The sequence below is a fragment of the Fukomys damarensis genome, unplaced genomic scaffold, assembly GCF_012274545.1.
Source record: "Fukomys damarensis isolate Sample0158 unplaced genomic scaffold, DMR_v1.0_HiC HiC_scaffold_9, whole genome shotgun sequence".
Lineage (NCBI taxonomy): Eukaryota > Metazoa > Chordata > Mammalia > Rodentia > Bathyergidae > Fukomys > Fukomys damarensis.
Genome location: NW_022900921.1, coordinates 13,733,725 through 13,749,630, shown reverse-complemented (window position 1 = coordinate 13,749,630; position 15,906 = coordinate 13,733,725). Strand labels below are relative to the sequence as shown.

At 37.1% G+C, this 15,906-nt stretch overlaps 1 protein-coding gene across 2 annotated transcripts in view; it reads left to right on the top strand.

Moving 5' to 3' along the window:
- The window catches only part of Atp10b (ATPase phospholipid transporting 10B (putative)), a 301,108-nt gene that overhangs the window by 45,580 nt on the left and 239,622 nt on the right, over positions 1 to 15,906 (top strand). For both annotated transcript variants that reach the window (XM_010622252.2, XM_010622251.2), the window contains exon 2: positions 9,363 to 9,425. The gene's annotated coding sequence lies outside the window, so the exon portion shown is untranslated. The remainder of the gene's footprint in view (positions 1 to 9,362; positions 9,426 to 15,906) is intronic.

The window sequence follows — 15,906 nt, the reverse complement described above, 5'->3', positions numbered from 1 at the left end:
GGGTTCTAGGTATGCACCACCACACTGCACTTATATTACTATTTTTCAATACCATCTTAAGTTATCACCCTTGTACATGTCGGTGCCCTGCCTGTGAACTATTATTGGTCAATCACTTAAAGCTGAGTTTTGTGGGATAGTTTCTCTGCTATGAGGAAGAGGTAAAAGCCTTTGAGTTTTACCTGCATTGGGTTTTTTTCAGTAAGTGAACGTGGAGCTATCAACGCTTACCCACTTTGCAGTTGACAAAGGGCTTTTACAAGACGGGTGGCTCAGAGGAGAGAATGTGCATTCCTGTAAGGAGTTGATAGTCCAGATGAGATTTGGGGAAGCTTTTTAAAGAAACAATAATGAATGATGCTTGTTTAACAATATTCTGTTGTTTATAAATCACAGGTTATGCAGAAAAATGAGCAGTGAGTCAATTTAAAATGTCATAAAAATTCAAGAATATTTCCAACCTTTTTTAGATGTCTTGTTTCCATATGCTTATGTTTAGATCCTAATAAACTGTTCTTCTCATGTTGTAATCCACTTATCGCCTTTGCCACAACTCCGTGACATGGAGCTACACGCACAGTTACCTACGCGAAGGGTAGAGGTAGTAGATACACCTAAGGAAGCGCCAGGGGCATTCAGAATGTGTGCCCCTCATGGCACCTGATTTTAACCTGATTCTCCTTGGCATCTGCTCAGTAGGCTTTGCCTGCTCTGACAAATTAGACTTCCTGCTTCATCAGTAGTGCAGCACCACCCACCTCCCTTCTCTCTTGCCAGGTTAAACTCTGTCCGTCAAAAACATGGATGTCAGGTCCTAACATCCCTCAGAACGTGGCTTTATTTAGAAATAGCTGTGTTGCAGAGGCAAAGACGGGATTATACTGGATTAGGCCGGGTCCCTAATCCAGATAACTAGTGTTCTTAAGAATTTGTGGAGAAAGACATGTACACAAGATATCAGGAGAAGACAGCAGAAGTCGAGTTGTGTGTCTCTCCATAAGCCAAGTAATGTCAGAGGTTGCTCACGAAACACGAGCAACTGGGAGAGAAGCGTGGACCAGATTGTCTTTCATATCCTCAGAAGGAACCAGTCATGAGGATGCCTTGACCTTGGCCTTCTTCTCTCGAGAAGTGCAAGGAAATAAATATATTTCAATAGTTTCCCCCACCCAGCTTGTGGTGTCATGACATAGCAGCTCTTCCGGAGTAATCTCTCCTCGCTTCCTCTGCTGCACAAGGAAAGGGCTGGAAGACTAATACCAATCCGTGCCTCGAAACTGCTGTCCTTTGCTCAAATAACACTTTGTAGCCTTCGCATCCCTGGCATTTGACATACGTGGACATGCATTTCCCTCTTACAGGGTGTTTAGAAGATTAGTGTAACTTTTCATTACTGTTTAGTAGAATTCACCAGTAAATACAACTATATTTTTGTCTATTTCCTTGTATGAGTCCCAAAAGACTGTTTTGTTTTGTTTTTTTAAGGAATTTGTTCATTTCTCTAAGTTATCCAATTTGTGGAAATAATGGCCAGGGATTTAACTCGGTGGTTCCTGAGTATGATCCCCAGTACCAAAAAAAAAAAAACAAGAATAAATCAAATTTGTGGGCATGAAATTGTTCATGGCTGGGGTGGGTGTGCAGGAGGAGAAAAGAAAGGAATAGAACTGAACCTGGGATCTGGTCCATGCTAAGCAAGTACATTACCACTGAGCTACAACCTCAGCCCCTTCGTGAATTCTTCTAAGGTTCACAGAGCCTGATATTAGTAATGCATGCTCTTATCCAAAGTAAAGGTCTATGTTTATCTATTCAAAGAATTAGATCTCAATTTTATTGATCTATTTTTCCGCTTAAATTCTTTTATTGGTACATTTTAGGTACACAATACATTACGTTCATCACTGGGAACTTGTACCTTTACATGATGTATCTGGTCTTTTTTATTGATTTTTCTGTTTTGAATTCCATTGATTTCTACTCTTTTGCTAATTTTAGAATGAATTTGCTCTTATCTTCATGATTTTTTTATTGGAAAACTTAGGTTATTAATTTTTTAGCTACTTCTTTTACAATAAATGCATTTAATGCTATAAATTTCCTTCGTAGCACTGCTTTTGCTCTAGACCAAAACTTCTAATAAGTTGTGCTTTTACTTTGTCTAGTTCATATTTTTAATTTTCTCTTGAGAATTTTTTTTTGACTCATGTTTTCATATATCTTGTTTAATAGTTACATATTTGGGGATAACTATATAGATAGTTATATATCTATTACAGATTTCTACTTTATATCCACTGTGGCCTGGGAACAGGCATTATATGATTTATATTTAAATTTCTGAAGGTGTGTTTCATGGCCCAGAACGTGGCCTGTGTTTGCGAATATTCAAGGTGAACTTGAGAAAAACTATGTGTATATTGTTGTTTTTCGATAAGGTAATGTACAGGTGTCATGTTGTATTTTGCAACTGATGTGAAATCACATCTGTACTGATTTTCCATCTGCTGCACACGTCTATTTCTGAGAGATGGGTGCTGACGTCTAGTGAATTTATCTATTTTCCTTATAGTTCTATCAGTTTTTGCTTCGCAGGTTTTGGTGCATTTTGTTGATAGTTACCCATTAAGGACTGTATCTTACCAAAGAAGTGACACCTTTATGGTTGTGCAATGTCCTTCTTTATATTGGATAACGTTCTTTGCTTTGAAGTCTGTTCCATCCAAAATTAGTATTCCTATGTTTCCTTTTTTTTTTTTTTTTTTTTTTTTTGAGACAGTGTCTCACTATGTAGTTGAGACTGACCTGGAACTCATTATTTAGACCAGGCTGGTCTTGAACTCACAGCGATCCTCCTGCCTCAGCCTCCCGAGTGCTGGGATTACAGGCCTGCGCCACCACACCCGGCCACTATGTTTTCTTGTAATTAGTATCAGCATGTATATTTTTCTCCACTCAGATGCTTTTACTCTCTTGTGTCTATTTAAACTGGGAATTTCTTGTAGACAAAATGTGTAAGTCATTGACTTTCAAAGTGATACTGAATAAAGTTGAATCCATATCTATCACGTTTGTTACTTTGCTATTATTGTCCACAGTCTTTGTTCTTTTTCCCTACCAATGACTTATCATCCGAATGTAAACAGAATTATTTACAGCCTGAGTTAATATGTATCAGTCTCTGCTCCTATTATTGTCTCCCACCCTTCTATGCCTTTTGCTGTTTTAGGAAGCATCTTCAATGATTCCTTTGCCACAAATGCAAGTCCACTTTCAAATAACACTGTTCCTCTTCTGGGGGTAATGTGAGTACCATATAGTAATACAGTAATTATTTAATGATCCAAATAATTCATTGTAATTCCTCCCTCTTATACCATGTTTCAAACTTTTACTCATATATAAATATATATAATGTATTTAAATACAATGTTATTTGGAAGAAGTTTTCTGCTGTATCAGTTAGCTATGAGAAAAATAAGTTTTTGTTTTACCTGAGTTATTCTTTCTTAGCAGCTCTTCTTTTCTCTACACAGATTTGAGCTTCTGACCTATGTTATTTTTCATCTCACTAAAGATCTTTTAACATTCCTACAAGGGTGGTCCTACTGGTAACAAATTCCTTCCATATTAGTTTGAGAAATTCTTTCTCCTTCGCTTTTCAAAGACAATTTTGCAAGGTTCAGAGTTCTAAGTTAGTGGGAATCTTGTCAACCCTTTAAATATTTCCCTCCACTCTCTTCTTGCTCACATTGTTTCTGGGTAAAAATCAGGTGCAATTTTGTCTTTGTTTCTTCTACATGTATGGCATCCTCCCCCTGACTTCTTTTAGAATGTGTTTCTTCATCTTTGATTTTTCTGTAGTTTTGTTGTTTGATATGTGTTCTTTACTTAGCATCCTTCCCCTGACTTCTTTTAGAATTTGTTTCTTCATCTTCGATTTTCTGTAGTTTTGTTGTTTAATATGTGTACTTTATTTGGAATTTATTCTGGTTGTTGTTCTCTGAACTTCCTGGTTTGATGTTTGACACTAATTGGGAGAAATTCCCAATTGCTGTTGTTTCAAATATTTCTTTTATTCTTTTTTTCCTCCTGATATTTCCATTATGCGTATGTTATAGTTTTTGTAGTTGTCCTACAGTCCTTCCATAGTCTTCTCTAGATTGTATTGGTTTTAATGAGTTTTTTTTTCTTTTCCAGTTTAGAGTGTTGCTATTGATTTATTCTCAAACGCAGAGATTCCTTTTATGTTTGGTTCTGGTTGTCACTTTGTCTCTTCAAGTTGTGTGTGTGTGTGTGTGTGTGTGTGTGTGTATATATATATATTTTTTTTTTTAACCTTTTAGTATACCTTGTATTTTTTTAATGATAGCTGGACATGATGTGCAGGTAAAAAGAGCACCTACAAATAGGACCTTTAATAATATAGTGGTAAGATGTGGATGGAGGAAAATTGTCCTGTCATCCTAGAATGCAGTTCCAAACTTTTATTCACTTTGTGTTTCTGGACTGTGAACCTCACAAATGTATCTCAATTTTTTTCTTTCCTCTTACACGAGAAAGGATGGCCACCATTAACTCACACTGAGTTTCCATTTTCCCATGAGAAAGGCTGGAGTGAGTTGGATATTTTTGCTCCCCAGTGTTAGTAAAGCTCTGATGAAACTCCAACAGACTATAGTTTCTTCTGAGAGCAGACTTTGTTTACAAGAGTGGACTGACCCTTTTCACCTCTTGCTGACAGGAGAATGGAATTTTTCTCTATTATCTACTATAAGAACATGGTTAAATTACTGGAGGTAAAACTCTTGTAGGTATGGAGGCCCCCATCATTAGCTCCTCCTGGAATTTAATTCTCAGAGTTGAGCACACTAAGTCTCAAGCAATTTGCCAGTTACCCTTCAGGTTTTCCTAGCCTGGTACTTGCGTCCACAGCAGCAGGCATTTCACACTCTGCTCTGGTGAGCCCTGCTTCCCTGTGTGTATCTGGCTGTCTCTATCCAGGGAGCAGAGGTGCACCTGAGTCCTCACATCCTACAGATCCAAGAAGAGCTGTTGCTCGTTCAGTCTGTTCAAGCTTTTCAGGGTGGAGTGTTGGCTTCAAAACTGCTCACATGGGGAATTAAAAAGCAGAAGTACAGGGGGATTTTTAAATGGTGGGGCTTACAGATAAATTTGTTTACAATTTTCCTTCCCAACTATAGTAAATAGACAATTAATCTGTCTCACAAGTAGTATTTCCTACAAATGAGTCATTTTTGTGACTTTTGTGTTTAATCCTAACAATTCCCTTTGTCTTTATCAATTAGGAGGTGGAAGTGAGGTGATAACAATCATAGTCTAGGAGATAAATTGCACTATGCATTTATCATGTTGATGGCAAAAAATGAGAGCTGCAAAGTGCCTGAGTTTATGGTTGTGTTAGGCAGAGTACAGTAATGATGGCAACTGCTGTTTGAGTAGTTATTATGCCAGATTTAGTATATGTATACAGACAGTGTGGTACCATATGTACACACTCATAGCTTACATATATATGTGTGTGAGTAAAATTTATCCCTATGTAGTTATGGTGATTCTTATATTGCAGTTGAAGAGATTAAAGTTGAAGGATAAGGTAGCTTTTGAGGGTCAAATAGCCAGTAACAGGTGGCAGAGATAAAATTAGAATTACATCTATCAGAAAAAAACAAAAAAGAAAAGAAAAGAAAAGTAGGGCCGGGGATTTAGCTCAGCAGTTCAGTGGCCTGCCTTGCAAGCGCAAGGATCTGAGTTCAATCCCTGGTACCAAAAAAAAAAAAAAAATAGAATTACATCTGTCTGAATTAATTTGAATGCATATTTTCCCCCAGGAGTTGCCTATAGGAAATTCACACAACACCTATAGGAAATTCTTGGCTTCCTTGTTTATTGAATAGTTGTAAATTTTACTCTTAACAGTGTTCTGGTTTCAACCACTATTGAGGACCCTTTGATTCTCTTAGTTTGCCTAGATATGAATTCCATGATATTCCCTACCAAATAGTCATGGGAAGGAAAAGCGATGCCTAAGGTATAATATTGGTAAGTCTTAATACTCATTTGTTTATGGTTTTATACCAAGTCATTAGCTTTCCCAGAATTTAGGGTGGTAGTAGTTGACATGTTGAGAAGTGAGAGACGTTGCTTTATGAATTCAAAATAGTCTGGCCTCTGATTTCCAGAAATATATAGTATGCCTTTTTTTTCTTTTTGTGGCTAAGAAGAGAATTTAAGAAAGTATATTTCATGTTGGAATATAAAATTGTGTCTAATAATGTTCATATCCTTTAGAAATAAGGTCTGGTTAGAAAATATGCAAGGTTCTTTTTTTTCCTAAGAAAATTACAGAATTTACAGTGGGGGATTCACCAACTCAGTGTTGTACATAGATCAGAGAAACTATCCGAAGCATTGCTGTGAACCATGTGGAGATATTTATCTGTCAAATTAGACAAGAAAGAAAAGGGAAAAGGAGTAAAATGGACTATAGATAGGTTTTCCCTTCCATTATAACTAACTGGTCTATATGTCCCACTGATGAGGAAACCAGAAGAATTTAAGGAGAAAAGGCAAACAACCATTCACCCTTGGGTGTAAAATCAGCTGCTACTTCACTTTACCTGTGATAATGGTCCAGTGGCTTCTCTTCGTGAGAAAAAGCTGTTACTGTTTTTGTGGAGGACCTTTTGTAGGGCAGACATAACTGCAATCCAAGCTTAATGCTCCCCTCACTTTATGATTCTCAGAATGTAGTTGGTTTTCATAGTTCTCAAGAATATTATCATCTCTTAGTTCTATTCAATAGGATACATGCAGCAAAATATAAAACCAAGCCATAAACTGTGCATAAGACTATCTCATGTAACAGGGGGTGTAGTACTATTGTATATCTTGCGTTTAAGATAACATCAATTGTAATCTTCACGGTTATTTCACTGTAACATTTTGGAATTAAAAATATTTTATTAAAGATATACATCAAGTGTAAAAGGAAGAACAATTCCAGAAACATTAGAATATAAAAAAATGAGAATATATGACAATCTGAACTTTGAGCCTCATAAAGCTAATCTGAATGCATCCTTCCCACAGACTTTCCCAGAAAAATTGATTAGAAAATATTAAGGATTATAGAATATTAATCCCTACTGAGGTTGATGAAAAATCAAGAAGAGTTCTCAATTCATAGTATTTGGCCCAGTTCAGCTTGTTTGAACATAGAATTGGAGTGAGAGCTGCTTATAAACATACAGTTAGAAACCTGTGTCTACTATCGCTGACATAATGGCAAAAGTGGGATTCTTACCCTGCACAGGTAGCAAAAGCCAGAACCAATGCTGGAAATCAGAGCTCTCAAATCAGCATGATATGCAGCTGACACAGAAGGCATCAACCACTAGAAAACACAGCTAGGTGATAGCAAGAAACGGGGCTGCTGACTGAGGTGTGGTAGGATGGTGAGAAGTTCTGGAGAGGTATGGTACGGTTTTGGAGCTGTTTCCCAGGGCTCGCTGGGTACTAAGGAAATTTGTGGCACCTGTGCTCTTCCTACTGTTGAAGCCCAACCTGACACATCCTTATTTCCAACCCCTCTGAACCCTCGTGCTGTGCAGGAAAGGTATCAGGGAAACATCTTACTGAGCTTAAACCTATTGAAAATGTCACACTGGCAGTGAGATCCTGCTACTCTAACTGCAAAGTCCCAGAAGACACTGTACCACAAGTGCTGCTCATTGCACTGAGTGACCATCCTGCCTCCTGCCTGCTGTCAACAATGACCCTAAGCACACATACCAGAGTTACCAGAAATTCCTTCTCCTCCCGTGATCCTTTTCTCCCCTGCCTTCTATGTAGAAGAATCCTGAAATGTTAATAGCAGTAACATGCTATTAACATGCTTATGTGGGCTTTTGTGAGAGTGGATGAAGAAGGATTTGATATTTATGGACTTTACGCACATCTTTACAAAAAGAGACCTTGAGAAGATTTGCAGTGCAGTAAGAAGTTTTCTCATTCCAATCCATATACCTAGCATTTACTCAAATGTGGGTTTGTCGCCAATTTATGTAAAACAATCTAGTCTGATTTTAAAGAATTGGAGGAGAAAAAGAACTTCTTTCCCCTCCCCTGACTAATATTGATTAGTTTAAGCAAAGGATGGTATAATATAGAATAAATAAAAAGCAAGATGTAATTCCTACAGAAAACTTGCTTAAATTCAAAGTGCAGAGAATATTAATGCAACAGCTTATGCTGGGAGTAATCTATAATTAAGAAATAAATCTGCCTGTGATTATGCAAAGTCCAAAGGGAGTTGGATCGTGAGACTAAAGAAATTTAGGGAAGATGCTTGGAGAAAATAGAAAAGATAAGCACCTCTGTCAGTGAAAATTAGCATTCATTTCCACAACTACCTTAACTTACCTACTATGGTTTAGGAACTGTATTATGTGTTATTTCCCTTCTGACTTTATTCTGTCACCCATTTATAAATTAGGATCAAACAATAGATAATCTTGGAGCTTATAGGGCACCAAGCACTATATATGAATTATCTATTAGCTGGTAGCATTGCACCCACATCACAGGTAAGGAACTAAAGTTCAAAGAGGTAAAAAAAAAAAAATGTTGCCTATGATACACAGCTAGTGAGAACTAAGAACTTGAACCCAGAACTGTTTAATTTAAAAGCTGTAATTCCTATCTATAATTATACACTGCTTCTTTAACTTTGATAAGTGTTATTAAATCCACAAAGGTACTCATGCCTCACTTTTACTCTTCTGATGATTTCCGGACAATTTGCCCTCCACTTAAATCTTTGGTTTTGTTCAAACATGACAGCATAGATCCCTGATTTTGTCAGATTCCATACTGTGTCCATCTAAAGCCAAATTAATCCAGATGCATGTGAGTTGAAATCATAAAGTCAGAATATGCAGGCCTGCATGGTCTTCAGAAAGCAGGAAATATGTGTTGTGAAATCCCAAGAGCAAAGGATTACCATTTAGGGAACAGTGGCAGTCAAAATCCTAAACACTGAAAATGGGTTTTTAACTCTTTGATTCCATAACCTAAATGACACTGGATTTATCTCCACAGATATCTTCATAGCCTGTGCTAATAAATGGGATAACCTTGGCCTTTTCATGAATCGAACAACATATGTTGACTATATGTGCAAAGGAAGGGAACTAACATTCATGAAATTCCAGGCAGTGGTCTATGAATAGAAAACATTTAATATACTAACAGTGTGTATGGAAAAGATTCTCCAGATGGAAACCATGGTGAATCGGTCTTCCATCTGCAGAAATAAAAATTTCCTTTATCTTTTACAGATTTTGATGTCAGTCATTTAGAAGAAAAACGACACTCTACCCCACGTTGTATTCCTGTCCTTGGTAAGTTTCTGCTCTTGTGTATTTTCTTCCACGAGGTTACATTTATAATGATTGTAATATACATTTGTTTGTCAGGGCCCAAAGAATCTCTGACCTGCTGATTAGAAAATTCCCTTTCTTGTAATGTATGCACTCCACGTGGTTAAAAGTATTTACTTTGACACGGGGTTCTTCACATGATCTGGTGAATGAAGAGTATCCATCCCCATGAAACAGTGATTGGTCTAGAGATGAGTACACATCTCACAATGAGCCAATCAGAGTCTTCCCAGCAATGTAAATATTGTCAGGAAGGACTTTCTGTTTAGTTTTCTACATTGCATCTGTGTGTGCACATGTGCGTGCATTTGTCTGTCTCTCTGTCTGAAGTTTCCAAGCTGATGTCATTTTTGGAACTCATAGATCTCTGGACCTTGCTGCTCCGGGACCTCATAAATTCTTGTTTTGTTTAAGTTGTTTGCATTGGGGACAAAACAAGTTTAATAGAAAGACATTTTGGTGACCTCAATAAAATAGTGTGAAGTGGAGGAAGCACACGCATTTCTAGAAGTTATAAGATAGTCTTGGCTGGGATGCTGATATATGACCTCAAGCACATGATTTAATCCTTGTCTATGATATGCTGATAACAGCTCACATAAACTATAAGGCTCTATTTCATCTTCTCTTGTTTTGGCCAAGGTCGTTCTTTAACTGTCAATTCATAGTTACCTCTGACTTAGAAGTTTTAGAATGTGATCCACATGCACTTCTAATTAGCACATCTAATTAGTACAAAGCTTTTATTTTTAGATGAAGATTGCATCTACTTATTCCCAGGTCTCATTCTACCTCTTCCCCAAGCAGCTATGTTACAAATGTGTGATGATGGATAGCTACAAAGCCTAACAAAAATGCATGTTGAGAAAATTCACCTATTCCACCTAGAAATCATTTGAGTACACGAATTCAGTGAGCAGTAAATTATTTTAAAACGTGATTATGTGATTTCCCCATGCTTTCATTTTTTCCTCCATATTTCTATAAACTGACCCTATCAATGATTTCTACAAAACTCAAAATTAAAAAAAAAGTTTTTAAAGGGAGATTCACATCTATCACCCTCCAACACAAACACATATACACCTCTAATCTGTGAGACTAGAATTCTGGTTTAAACTAAGAAACAACTATATCGTAATTCTCCTGAGTGCTACCCTCCCAAGCTAAGTCTAACATATGATACATGGAGATCTGCTTGTCTTCGCTTTTCAGTAAATACAGATTACTAAAATTGTATAGTTTTGAGAAAATGTAAGATTTATCCTATTGATATTTTGGCTGTATGGGAAGCTGCCTAGTAATAGTCCTTGTTTGGTATGTGTCATAAAATGAAAGTCAAAATCTCACAGATGTAGAAACTGAGACCCAAAGAGGTAAGTAATGCATCAAAGAACACAGAGCTAGTACGTGGCAGAGGGAGGATACACACTCAGATCTACCTCGCCTAAGCTTAGTGAAGATACTATGCCCTCTCTTGCTTATGAGGAAATACATGCTCTTTCGTCAGTGTTGCAAAAACTGGAGATCTTTCAGGTATTCACAACAATTTCTTGTTCCTCCTTAACACATACCCACATCTCTGGCAAGATCAGTTCTCTTTTATTCCCCTTTTGAAAGTCGTATTCTCTCAGTTATTTCATTTTGCCGCTTCTGCTGACTTTTCCCCTTTCTTCACCCATTCTCTGTATTCCCAGCCATCGATCCCCCTGCCAACATCAGTCAACCGCTGATTGGTCATCAGCCCAGTTTTCCACAAACTCGCTGACAAATGATGGCATCACATATGGATGAAAAGTCCATTCAGTAATATGAGTAGCTGAAAAATATGTGGAAGGCCCTATGCCAGTCTGAGGCTCAAAAAAGTGCTGGTGGAATCAGCTTTCTGGTATTTTATCAACTCTCGTCTCAAATCTCAAGAAATAATGTTCTCTTCCCCAGATGAATTATAAGCTCTGTGGAAAAAAAAATAAGCTCTGTGAATACAAAACAAAGCCCTGGTTTTCCTTTTATTGTTCTTTCACTCATAGCTTAGAAATAGATAGGAAAAAATATTATTTGATATGTCTGGTTTTTGGTATATATACAGTGATGTTTTAGATCCACTTAACACTTCCGAAGAACCTTTTGTGGTATGTGTGTATGAAGTGATATATGCATCAATATCTATAAATATCCTTTCACACATATTAGAAGGTTATTGCGCTAAAGGGTAGAAGTTGATAAAAGTTCGGAATAGGAACCAGGAATTTAGGAATCAGGACTAAGCGCTGGAGATGGCTGTGGCCATTTGATAAATTTCCCCTCTAAAGCTGACAGTGACTGTGTCTGGTTTGTGGACTTTACGTAATTATCATATTAAACCAATTATGTAAGTCATACCTATAATCTCAGTACTTGGGAGATCAAGGCAGGAGGGTCTTAAGTTCTAGTCCAGCCTGGGCTACATAGTGAGACCCTGTCAAAAGAAAAAAAAGAGGGGACAGAAGAGAGAGAGAAGAAAAAAGTTAACAGCTTTGTTGCAAGGAATTGGCCCTGCACAGTATGCAATGCACAGGCCACCAGTAAGGGGAGGAGGGAATCCTCAAGAAGAGCTACAGCTCATATCCAAGATGCGACTTCTTCTGGGAAGTCTCATTTCGGTTTCGATGGCTTTTTAACCGGCGGAAGCAGATGCCCACAGATTTCTTAGGATAACCTCCCTGTTTAAAATCCAGGGATGCTGCAACGATCAGATACTTTGATCACACCCACAAGACAGTACTTTCACGGAAACACATAATGTTGAATTAAATATGTGGGGATAATACTCTATACAAAATTAGCATTGCAGTCCCCAAAGGGAAATTATAAGCCAACAATGTTGGGACAACAGTCCCTAAAATTCTTTCAAAGGGGTCCATGACCGAACTTTGATTTGTTCCCCTTTCCAGCGATGTGTGTGGCTGGATTTTTTTTTTGTAGACTTTACCCAAAATGATATAACATAAGTAATTAAGTGTATAAGCACATAAGATAATCAAACTACTTTCAATTAATAGAGGCAAAGAGATTTTTTTTAATTCTCACTGAGATTTTTGTTTTGGAAAATATAGTTACTTATCACAAAGATATGCTGTGTGTATCACTGTATAATGGAATATTGATATTTGATAAATTTTAACTCAGTCTAAAAATTTCTAAATTTAGTCTTTCATACGGTAAACATAGGTAAATATAATGTACAAAAACAACTCAGTAGATTTTTAAATAGTTTGTACGAGTATAAATATACCTTGATTCCAAAAGTGTAGAACAGTCATTCTATAGAAATAGAATAACTATATTCTAAATAGCCAGTTCATTCTTACATTTGAGATGAATGATTGCAATTTTCTTCTGCAAGGAATAGACAGTGTAAAACTTCACCTATAGTTTATGAATATCAAAACTAATCAATTTCCTTTGGTGCATGGATTTGAACAAGATATTATGCAAAGTGTCAAATGTGTGTGACCTCCGAATGACTCATTCTGATGTTGTAAAATACCTATTTGCAATTTGGCTATAAATACTTTCAATATCAGCAGTAAGTATTTTTATTCTAAAATCTATTTTATACAGATTTCAGTAAATTGTCTTTGGCATTTCACTTTCGCAGTGGTCAAAGTATGTGTTTAGGGGGCATTTTCATTCATGTCTTATATTCTGAAAATGAACGAGCTGATAAAATGGATAGGAAATGATCTTGTGTGTCTCTACCGCAGTGGGTAAAATAAGACCATGTGTGTCTTCTTCACTCTTTAGTCACCTTGTGATTAAGTGAAAAAAAATTAAAGAAAGGCATAGAAAAGTCAATATTGTGATTAAAATAAAAGGGGCCAAAAGATAGTACAAAATTGATTTGATGAAAAGTAATCTAGGCAAAATTGCAAATCATATTCTGAAACACATTCTCATTGTATGGCATCATCCTGATGAGTGAGGTAAAAAGAGCATGGATATAATCTTTTAAGACAGAAGGTAAAACTGAATTGCTGCAGAAGCTAGCAGATAATGTAACCTACTGAAGCCATCCCAGTGAGGAAGCAGAGTAATTATTCCCTGCCAGAGTAGCAGCCATTATTCAGCAGGCACTAACTCTTGGGGGAATATATGGTATTGTTTTCAGTTTTATTTTTTAGCTTGTTCCCTACAAATGAATCTGCCTCATGATAGAAAATTTCCCAATATTTGAATGCTGCCAGTTAATCTGAACTTTAAGTCTGTGAGAGTTTAAAAAAGTAAGTCCGCAAACCATTGTTACTGTGTGACATCTAATTTGGGGACACTGAATGTCACGTAAGTTATGAATAGCAAAAGACTCAGAAGTTCCCATCTCCTCAGTGTTTAGGCTGCCATTGCTCTTTTGATGCTGCCCCTGCCCTGTCAATTTCATCTTTGCTTTCTAAAACTGTTTCAGAACTTAATTGTCAGAGAACTAGACTGAGACTTCATATTCCTTCCTATTGCTGGTCCCCCAAACTCACCTCATTTACCCAATTAATCAATCAGTTCTCAAGCTATCACCTTAGGAGTTTAGGAAACATCTTCGGCAGGTTGCCCAACCTCTACCCTACTGACATTTGGATGAAGAAACTTGGCTGTGGATGTTCTTTGCTGATGCGTTGTACATCGTTCAGTAGCGTCCTTGACCTTTACTTGCTAGGTTCCAGCGGCAGCCCCAGGAAGTTGTGTCAGCCCAGACATTCTGCAGACACTGCCTCCACACGGACAAAATGGCCTCTTGCTCAGAACTTCCCAGGGATCTCCCTGGGCTCTCATCTCTTGTGAGGCTGCTAACCTTTCTGAGAAATGAAACTTCTTCATTCTCCTAGATGTGTGCCCTGGCAGCTGCCTGCTGTCCATCTTCTTTGACCAGAGGAGCTGGATAGCTAATCTCTCAAGTTACCAATTTCCCATATTTTTGTTACTTATTCAGGGCTTCTTCCAACCTCTGCTCATTGATTGCACACTGCTATGTGCACCAGCTAAAAGGCTTCAAGTTCCATTCCGTTCCAAGTATTTAAAGATTATTTTGCCTGTTTGATAATAATTAATGTAAATCCTTGCCTTTCTAAAACTAAAAGTAATTCAGTCAGCATTGACTTATCAAAATAAATATTAAAAGGTTTTCCTCATAATTTTTATTATACTTCAACTTTCTAAGGACTTAGATAATCCTGTTTTTAAGAGTTTTTCTTTTTTATTAATAAGAATGTTTCCTCAATATCTATAAAAATCTAATTTGTTTATATTCTATCCACTTCCTTTCTATGTTTAGCAGTTTCTTTTTGTCACTATGACTTCTTGTTTGAAATCCTATATTTTAATTGTTGTTTTCTATGTGTATGCTTAAATGTTAATATTTTTCTAAAATATTAGTAGAATGGCCGTATAAGCCACAGAGAAAATGTAACATTACTATTCCCTGAGACTTAAAAAAGCACGCATTTTTTTTTAACCTCTCAAACTGTTTATTAGCCACTTTAAGGGAAGCTCAAACAATAGAGGCACTTGCTGTCACGTGGGTTCACCTTAACAATCTATCACTTTGTGGATAAACGATATCCTGTGTCCATCTGTTTTAAACGGAGTGGCAGGTTTTCCCCTTTACTGCATTTTAACTAAGAAATAACCTCTCTAACCATTAAGTGAAAAGGCATAAGATTTGTGGTTCTGAAAAGCTTCTATTAACTTAGTAAGAGAACTTAACAGTTAATTTCTGAATAAAATCACTATGTAAAGTGATTTAAAGAGACGTATTCTTTTACAGACTCTTTAACTCATTAAGCTATAAAGTTCACTTCATATATTCATGGTTAGCATCTTTCTTCTTTTCTCTTCAGGCCAGTAATTCATGGTATGTTTGAGTGATTCAAGTCTGTTCTCTATACATGGAAGGCTTTCGTGCTAATGATTTTCATAGCTGTGGCATTACCAGTCTGAAATGCTGCAGTGCAGTAGGAAGTTTGTAAAAGGTAATACAGTGTGGTATGACATGGCCAACTCACTCTAAATACAGCAGAGGTCCTGTTTCAGGGTTCGAACCACAAGTATCAGAACGCTACCCTCAGGCGTTTCTGGTCAGCCTCAGCAGTGCACTTCCCTCTTCCTCCCCTAGGCCCCTCTGCTGTGCGCCAAACTTCTGCTGTGCTTTATGGCTTCTTCCTGTCTTCAGTGTCTATTGTGAAACATCCTTAACCCCTCACTAGTGATGCTCTGCTGGCTTTAGCATTTAAGTCCTCATCTTTCCAACGGTGAATTTGTTCCAAACATAATAATACAAAATGGTTTGGATTCCCAAAGCATGCATTTTTTAACATGGTTGTTTTAACTACTTCACTAAGACTTTTATTTGTCCCTCATACTTTATACATCAGGTTAAATTGGAAAAACAATCTAATTAATTCATACCAGACTT